The 9,222-nt window shown below is 44.6% G+C and overlaps 1 non-coding gene across 1 annotated transcript; it reads left to right on the top strand.

Annotated features, from left to right (window-relative positions):
- The first annotated feature begins 8,900 nt into the window (after positions 1 to 8,900).
- Positions 8,901 to 8,982, top strand: TRNAF-AAA (transfer RNA phenylalanine (anticodon AAA)). The gene has a single exon. It is a non-coding gene; the product is annotated as a tRNA-Phe (tRNA).
- The last annotated feature ends 240 nt before the right edge of the window (positions 8,983 to 9,222 follow it).

Here is a 9,222-nt window from a genome sequence, read left to right as displayed (position 1 = left end):
TGCATATCGCCATTGTCTAACCCAGGGTGGTGTGGAGTGCAAAAAAACGATGGATTTGGGCCCAGATCTTTTGACTGGGGGAATGTGTGACATTGATCCACATTCGGTCCATCACTTGTTGTTTTTGCAATTGACGCCCTAAGTGCGCTGGGGATGCCCAGACGTGGGTCCCAGGCACTCCACACCACTTGGAGTCAAGCTAGCCGGGCTGATGAGAGGTGTTACCTCGAAACCGGTCCGGTCCTCGGATGCTTGATTCCGTTCTGGGAAGGACATGGCTTTTGTAGTTCGGACTGGACTGTTCCCATGGGGCAACAGGGTCAGAGCTGATTTGCATATCGCCATTGTCTAACCCAGGGTGGTGTGGAGTGCAAAAAAACGATGGATTTGGGCCCAGATCTTTTGACTGGGGGAATGTGTGACATTGATCCACATTCGGTCCATCACTTGTTGTTTTTGCAATTGCTGCCCTAAGTGCGCTGGGGATGCCCAGACGTGGGTCCCAGGCACTCCACACCACTTGGAGTCAAGCTAGCCGGGCTGATGAGAGGTGTTACCTCGAAACCGGTCCGGTCCTCGGATGCTTGATTCCGTTCTGGGAAGGACATGGCTTTTGTAGTTCGGACTGGACTGTTCCCATGGGGCAACAGGGTCAGAGCTGATTTGCATATCGCCATTGTCTAACCCAGGGTGGTGTGGAGTGCAAAAAAACGATGGATTTGGGCCCAGATCTTTTGACTGGGGGAATGTGTGACATTGATCCACATTCGGTCCATCACTTGTTGTTTTTGCAATTGCCGCCCTAAGTGCGCTGGGGATGCCCAGACGTGGGTCCCAGGCACTCCACACCACTTGGAGTCAAGCTAGCCGGGCTGATGAGAGGTGTTACCTGGAAACCAGTCCGGTCCTCGGATGCTTGATTCCATTCTGGGAAGGACATGGCTTTTGTAGTTCGGACTGGACTGTTCCCATGGGGCAACAGGGTCAGAGCTGATTTGCATATCGCCATTGTCTAACCCAGGGTGGTGTGGAGTGCAAAAAAACGATGGATTTGGGCCCAGATCTTTTGACTGGGGGAATGTGTGACATTGATCCACATTCGGTCCATCACTTGTTGTTTTTGCAATTGCCACCCTAAGTGCGCTGGGGATGCCCAGGCGTGGGTCCCAGGCACTCCACACCACTTGGAGTCAAGCTAGCCGGGCTGATGAGAGGTGTTACCTCGAAACCGGTCCGGTCCTCGGATGCTTGATTCCGTTCTGGGAAGGACATGGCTTTTGTAGTTCGGACTGGACTGTTCCCATGGGGCAACAGGGTCTGAGCTGATTTGCATATCGCCATTGTCTAACCCAGGGTGGTGTGGAGTGCAAAAAAACGATGGATTTGGGCCCAGATCTTTTGACTGGGGGAATGTGTGACATTGATCCACATTCGGTCCATCACTTGTTGTTTTTGCAATTGCCGCCCTAAGTGCGCTGGGGATGCCCAGGCGTGGGTCCCAGGCACTCCACACAACTTGGAGTCAAGCTAGCCGGGCTGATGAGAGGTGTTACCTCGAAACCGGTCCGGTCCTCGGATGCTTGATTCCGTTCTGGGAAGGACATGGCTTTTGTAGTTCGGACTGGACTGTTCCCATGGGGCAACAGGGTCAGAGCTGATTTGCATATCGCCATTGTCTAACCCAGGGTGGTGTGGAGTGCAAAAAAACGATGGATTTTGACCCAGATCTTTTGACTGGGGGAATGTGTGACATTGATCCACATTCGGTCCATCACTTGTTGTTTTTGCAATTGCCGCCCTAAGTGCGCTGGGGATGCCCAGACGTGGGTCCCCGGCACTCCACACCACTTGGAGTCAAGCTAGCGGGGCTGATGAGAGGTGTTACCTCGAAACCGGTCCGGTCCTCGTAAGCTTGATTCCGTTCTGGGAAGGACATGGCTTTTGTAGTTCGGACTGGACTGTTCCCATGAGGCTCAGGGTCAGAGCTGATTTGCATATCGCCATTGTATAACCCAGGGTGGTGTGGAGTGCAAAATAACGATGGATTTAGGCCCAGATCCTTGGACGGGGGTGAGTGTGTGACATTGATCCACATTCTGTCCATCACTTGTTGTGTTTGCAATTTCCGCCCTAAGTGTGCTGGGGATGCCCAGACGTGGGTCCCAGGCACTCCACACCACTGGAGTCAAGCTAGCCGGGCTGATGAGAGGTGTTACCTCGAAACCGGTCCGGTCCTCGGATGCTTGATTCCGTTCTGGGAAGGACATGGCTTTTGTAGTTCGGACTGGACTGTTCCCATGAGGCTCAGGGTCAGAGCTGATTTGCATATCGCCATTGTCTAACCCAGGGTGGTGTGCAAAATAACGATGGATTTAGGCCCAGATCCTTGGACTGGGGTGAGTGTGTGACATTGATCCACATTCTGTCCATCACTTGTTGTGTTTGCAATTTCCGCCCTAAGTGCGCTGGGGATGCCCAGACGTGGGTCCCAGGCACTCCACACCACTGGAGTCAAGCTAGCCGGGCTGATGAGAGGTGTTACCTCGAAACCGGTCCGGTCCTCGGAAGCTTGATTCCGTTCTGGGAAGGACATGGCTTTTGTAGTTCGGACTGGACTGTTCCCATGAGGCTCAGGGTCAGAGCTGATTTGCATATCGCCATTGTCTAACCCAGGGTGGTGTGGAGTGCAAAATAACGATGGATTTAGGCCCAGATCCTTGGACTGGGGTGAGTGTGTGACATTGATCCACATTCTGTCCATCACTTGTTGTGTTTGCAATATACTAAAAGCAGCACGAAAACAGAGTGCAATAGGGTCCAAAAAATTTGAGTGACCCATGAGAGTATGCATGCAAGCCTATGGTATTCCAAACTAGAGATATACGCATGCAATTTTTGTTTTTAGGAGAGAATGTGCCTGCTGAAAAAAACATTATTTGTAAAAAGTGCATTGCAGAATATCAGGAATTTGCTGTGGGATACCTTGAAAACTTGCATACAGATTATGTGCACATGCCTCACAGTCAGTTGTTGTGGCCGAGTGGTTAAGGCGATGGACTAGAAATCCATTGGGGTCTCCCCACGCAGGTTTGAATCCTGTCAACAACGAGAATCTTTTTAACATCGGCTACAATTTCAGAAGATAACCTTAATATTTCTTCCATGTCAGTTTTATAAATAGGTGGCTAATTTTGGTGTCACTATTGCCATATCACATATATATTATCGCTCCCCCTTTCATATCTTTGCTATAACTCTCATCCTTCATTAGCGCTGGTGCAAATTATTATACCCTGGCTCTCTCGGTCATTTATGTGCATGCACTTGAAACTTACTTTACCAATAAAAGAAGCAAATAGAGAAATAAAATAAAAGTGCTAGCTGGATTAGGCAAACACACTTCATAAAACTGCATTTTCTTTTCTATTCTCCCCCGTGTTACAAGCTTAACTGCTCCCTGTGTAATTTCTCTTAACCTGCTGTTCCTGGAAGAGAATTTCATCTACAAGCTCTTTCTGTGTTTTTTCCTAGTCTTTTCTTTCCCTTTTCTTAGATTTGTAACTGTTCCTTTACGTGCTCTATTTAGGCGCCATTAATCTCATTTGAGCTCCTTGTACCTGCTGCTGTTTTCTCCACACCTCATACTGTCTTTTCCCTCTTTCTCTCTTTCTCTGCGGTTGGTGGCTACTTTCCAAAGCGTCTGATGCCCCAATGTTCCTTCGTCTTGTTGTCAGACATGAATTTGAAAAGAAACAAAATTAACAAGCCTTTACCACTCACACATGGCAGAAGTTTATACTTTAATTCAATGAGCTAAGAAAAGTGTGTTGTGGGGCCCCTACGAGCCGTGGTGCCTTCTTCATCATAATTAGGCATGCAGTCATTAGCCACAGCTCTGATTATGGGTCACTGAGGTCAGTCTCAATAATTCATCAAAAACCAAACCATGCAGTCCCCCCTAACTGTGTAGTTATCTTGCTTTACTGCTGTTTGTGTGATTAGCTGGGAGGAGCTCACGGCAGCATCCTCCCAATAAAAGTGTAGATGGACCGTTCCTTAACTCTTTCTTGCTTCACATACAGATGGCTTGAGGAGGTACAGGGGAGATGCAGGTCTAATAAACAGAATAGAATATCTGCGCCAGGTGTGTTTCTCTGCATTGGTGTCCCATCACAGGCCCACCAGTGTATGTGTGATCTTTGACTCCTGCCAGTTCACAAGCAGGCGGCCAGGAAACGGTTTCAGCCTATCAACCACTGAGGAGATAAAGCCTTTGTATAAGGAATGAGGAAGCAACAAACACATTCAGCCTATCACAGGAGTAGCCCTGAGTGTTCCGAATTATAATTTCTTCATGTCAATGTACTTTATTGAGCCCAAGTAGCTCGCCGTGATCGTATAGTGGTTAGTAATCTGCGCTGTGGCCGCAGCAACCTCAGTTCGAATCCGAGTCATGGCATTGTGGTTGGCAATGTCATGGCAGTTGGGTTTTTCCTTTACAGAATTCCCAAATGTACCAGTTGATTTTGTAAAATGTCTATTAAAAACAGATCCTTTTCAATATTTAAACGATCTAACGACAAATTATTTAAACACACATGATTATAAGATGTAGGTATACTGTACTTACTGACATAAATTATCGTTCTTGAACATATTTGCGGTAAGGGGAGCGGAGCTCTCCCCCAGGCCAATCGGAATGCAGATGAATGCAGTTGCAGTTGAGTGACCTGTGTTGTGGCTGTCTACAGGGAATGCACATATGTAGCTGTCTCGCAGCCCAATCCAGACGTCAATTGAAGACAGGTTTTTTATGCAAATAGAGCAGTAAGTGCAGAGAAATGCTCACTATCTAAAAATGGCATTTATACAATAGTAAGATTAAATTCAACCTCACCAGTAGATAGGATTTATCAATAAATAAATAAAGCTTCTCCTCTCTGATATGGAATAACCCCCCAAAAAGTATAAGGGAATACCCAATGCTAACCTATGAAAGGGGCAGACCTCACAGTAGTGAAAAATGTAATAGACTGTTTGATACTACTAGGACATACAAACTACCACAGTACATGTCTTACCTTTTACATACATAGCATGATGCCCATAGGACTACCTAGGGCCTACCTTAGGGGTTACTGATATGTAATAAAATTGGAGTTTAAGGCTTGGCAAGTAGTTTTAAATGCCAAGTCAAAGTGGCAGTACACTGCAGCACAGGCACTGCAGTAGCAGGCTTGAGACAGGTTTGAAATGCTATTTCTTTGGGCGTCACAATCAGTCCCTGGGTATATGGTATACCACTTTACAAGGGGCTTTCAAGTAAATTAAATCTGTCAGTCAGGTATACTCCAATTATACACATGATTAGGGAAGAAGCACGTGCACTTCAGCACTGATTAGTAGCGATAAAGTGATCAGAGTCCTAAGGCCAACAAAAAGATACAGCAAAATGCGGAGGTGAAAAGCAATAAGGTGGGGTTGGGACCACCTTAAGAATGCAAGGTCTAACAAAAATGAACTAAGGATAACATGAGTAAAACATCAGGTTTCTCTACAGCATTTGGTGAGACAAGTGGGCCTTCTTTTATCTTCCATAAATGCAATCTTTACCGGACCCCTTTATTATATAGCTCTTCAAGGAAAAAATATAAAGCACTTACAAAGGAGCATCAAATACTCAAAGATGGTAGACTTCTGTAATACGGGCCATATACTAAAAGCAGCACGAAAGCAGAGTGCAATAGGGTCCAAAAAACTAGAGTGACCCATGAGAGTATGCATGCAAGCCTATGGTATTCCAAACTAGAGATATACGCATGCAATTTTTGTTTTTAGGAGAGAATGTGCCTGCTGAAAAAAACATTATTTTTAAAAAGTGCATTGCAGAATATCAGGAATTTGCTGTGGGACACCTTGAAAACTTGCATACAGATTATGTGCACAAGACTTACAGTCAGTTGTTGTGGCTGAGTGGTTAAGGCGATGGACTAGAATTCCATTGGGGTCTCCCTGCACAGGTTCGAATCCTGATGACAACGAGAATCTTTTTAACATCGGCTACAATTTCAGAAGTTAACCTTTAGTATTTCTTCCATGTCAGTTTTATAAATAGGTGGCTTATTTTGGTGTCACTATTGCCATATCACATATTTATTATCGCTCCCCCTTTCATATCTTTGCTATAACTCTCGTCCTTCATTAGCGCTGGTGCAAACGCTTCAAATTATTATACCCTGGCTCTCTCGGTCATACCTGTGCATGCACTTGAAACTTACTTTACCAATAAAAGAAGCAAATAGAGAAATAAAATAAAAGTGCTAGCTGGATTAGGCAAACACACTTCATAAAACTGCATTTTCTTTTCTATCCTCCCCCGTGTTACAAGCTTAACTGCTCCCTGTGTAATTTCTCTTAACCTGCTGTCACGGAAGAGAATTTCATCTATAGGCTCTTTCTGTGTTTTTTCCTAGCCTTTTCTTTCCCTTTTCTTAGATTTGTAACTGTTCCTTTACGTGCTCTATTTAGGCGCCATTAATCTCATTTGAGCTCCTTGTACCTGCTGCAGTTTTCTCCACACCTCATACTGTCCTTTCCCTCTTTCTCTCTTTCTCTGCGGTTGGTGGCTACTTTCCAAAGCGTCTGATGCCCCAATGTTCCTTCGTCTTGTTGTCAGACGTGAATTTGAAAAGCAGCAAAATTAACAAGCCTTTACCACTCACACATGGCAGAAGTTTATACTTTAATTCAATGACCTAAGAAAAGTGTGTTGTGGGGCCCCTACGAGCCATGGTGCTTGCTTCATCATAATTAGGCATGCAGTCATTAGCCACAGCTCTGATTATGGGTCACTGAGGTCAGTTTCAATAATTCCTCAAAAACCTAACCATGCAGTCCCCCCTAACTGTGTAGTTATCTTGCTTTACTGCTGTTTGTGTGATTAGCTGGGAGGAGCTCACGGCAGCATCCTCCCAATAAAAGTGCAGATGGACCGTTCCTTAACTGTTTCTTGCTTCACATACAGATGGCTTGAGGAGGTACAGGGGAGATGCAGGTCTAATAAACAGAATAGAATATCTGCGCCAGGTGTGTTTCTCTGCATTGGTGTCCCATCACAGGCCCACCAGTGTATGTGTGATCTTTGACTCCTGCCAGTTCACAAGCAGGCGGCCAGGAAACGGTTTCAACCTATCAACCACTGAGGAGATAAAGCCTTTGTATAAGGAATGAGGAAGCAATGAACACATTCAGCCTATCACAGGAGTAGCCCTGAGTGTTCCTAATTATAATTTCTTCATGTCCCTGTACGTTATTGAGCCCAAGTAGCTCGCCGTGATCGTATAGTGGTTAGTACTCTGCGTTGTGGCCTCAGCAACCTCGGTTCGAATCCGAGTCACGGCATTGTGGTTGGCAATGTCACGGCAGTTGGGTATTTCCTTTACAGAATTCCCAAATGTACCAGTTCTTTTTGTAAAATGTCTATTAAAAACAGATCCTTTTCAATATTTAAACGATCTAACAACAAATTATTTAAACACACATGATTATAAGATGTAGGTATACTGTACTTACTGACGTAAATTATCGTTCTTGAAAATATTTGCGGTAAGGGGAGCGGAGCTCTCCCCCAGGCCAATCAGAATGCAGATGAATGCAGTTGCAGTTGAGTGACCTGTGTTGTGGCTGTCTACAGGGAATGCACATATGTAGCTGTCTCGCAGCCCAATCCAGACGTCAATTGAAGACAGGTTTTCATGCAAATAGAGCAGTAAGTGCAGAGAAATGCTCACTCTCTAAAAATGGCATTTATACAATAGTAAGATTAAATCCAACCTCACGAGTAGATAGGATTTATCAATAAATAAATAAAGCCTCTCCTCTCTGATATGGAATTACCCCCCAAAAAGTATAAGGGAATACCCAATGCTAACCGATGAGAGGGGCAGACCTCACAGTAGTGAAAAATGTAATAGACTGTTTGATACTACTAGGACATACAAACTACCACAGTACATGTCTTACCTTTTACTTACATAGCATGATGCCCCTAGGACTACCTAGGGCCTACCTTTGGGGTTACTGATATGTAATAAAATTGGAGTTTAATGCTTGGCAAGTAGTTTTAAATGCCAAGTCGAAGTGGCAGTACACTGCAGCACAGGCACTGCAGTAGCAGGCTTGAGACAGGTTTGAAATGCTATTTCTTTGGGCGGCACAATCAGTCCCTGGGTATATGGTATACCACTTTACAAGGGGCTTTCAAGTAAATTAAATCTGTCAGTCAGGTATACTCCAATTATACACATGATTAAGGAAGAAGCACGTGCACTTCAGCACTGATTAAGAGCAATAAAGTGATCAGAGTCCTAAGGCCAACAAAAAGATACAGCAAAATGCGGAGGTGAAAAGCAATAAGGTGGGGTTGGGACCACCTTAAGAATGCAAGGTCTAACAAAAATGAACTAAGGATAACATGAGTAAAACATCAGGTTTTTCTACAGCATTTGGTGAGACAAGTGGGCCTTCTTTTATCTTCCATAAATGCAATCTTTCCCGGACCCCTTTATTATATAGCTCTTCAAGGAAAAAATATAAAGCACTTACAAAGGAGCCTCAAATACTCAAAGATGGTAGACTTCTGTAATATGGGCCATATACTAAAAGCAGCACGAAAACAGAGTGCAATAGGGTCCAAAAAACTTGAGTGACCCATGAGAGTATGCATGCAAGCCTATGGTATTCCAAACTAGAGATACACGCATGCAATTTTTGTTTTTAGGAGAGAATGTGCCTGCTGAAAAAAACATTATTTTTAAAAAGTGCATTGCAAAATATCAGGAATTTGCTGTGGGACACCTTGAAAACTTGCATACAGATTATGTGCACACACCTTACAGTCAGTTGTTGTGGCCGAGTGGTTAAGCCGATGAACTAAAAATCCATTGGGGTCTCCCCGCGCAGGTTGGAATCCTGCCGACAACGAGAATCTTTTTAACATCGGCTACAATTTCAGAGGTTAACCTTTAGTATTTCTTCCATGTCAGTTTTATAAATAGGTGGCTTATTTTGGTGTCACTATTGCCATATCACATATTTATTATCGCTCCCCCTTTCATATCTTTGCTATAACTCTCGTCCTTCATTAGCGCTGGTGCAAACGCTTCAAATTATTATACCCTGGCTCTCTCGGTCATACCTGTGCATGCACTTGAAACTTACTTT

The sequence above is a fragment of the Lissotriton vulgaris genome, chromosome 1_1 (genome assembly GCF_964263255.1).
Source record: "Lissotriton vulgaris chromosome 1_1, aLisVul1.2, whole genome shotgun sequence".
In the NCBI taxonomy this organism is placed as follows: domain Eukaryota; kingdom Metazoa; phylum Chordata; class Amphibia; order Caudata; family Salamandridae; genus Lissotriton; species Lissotriton vulgaris.
This window is presented reverse-complemented; position numbering and strand designations above follow the sequence as displayed.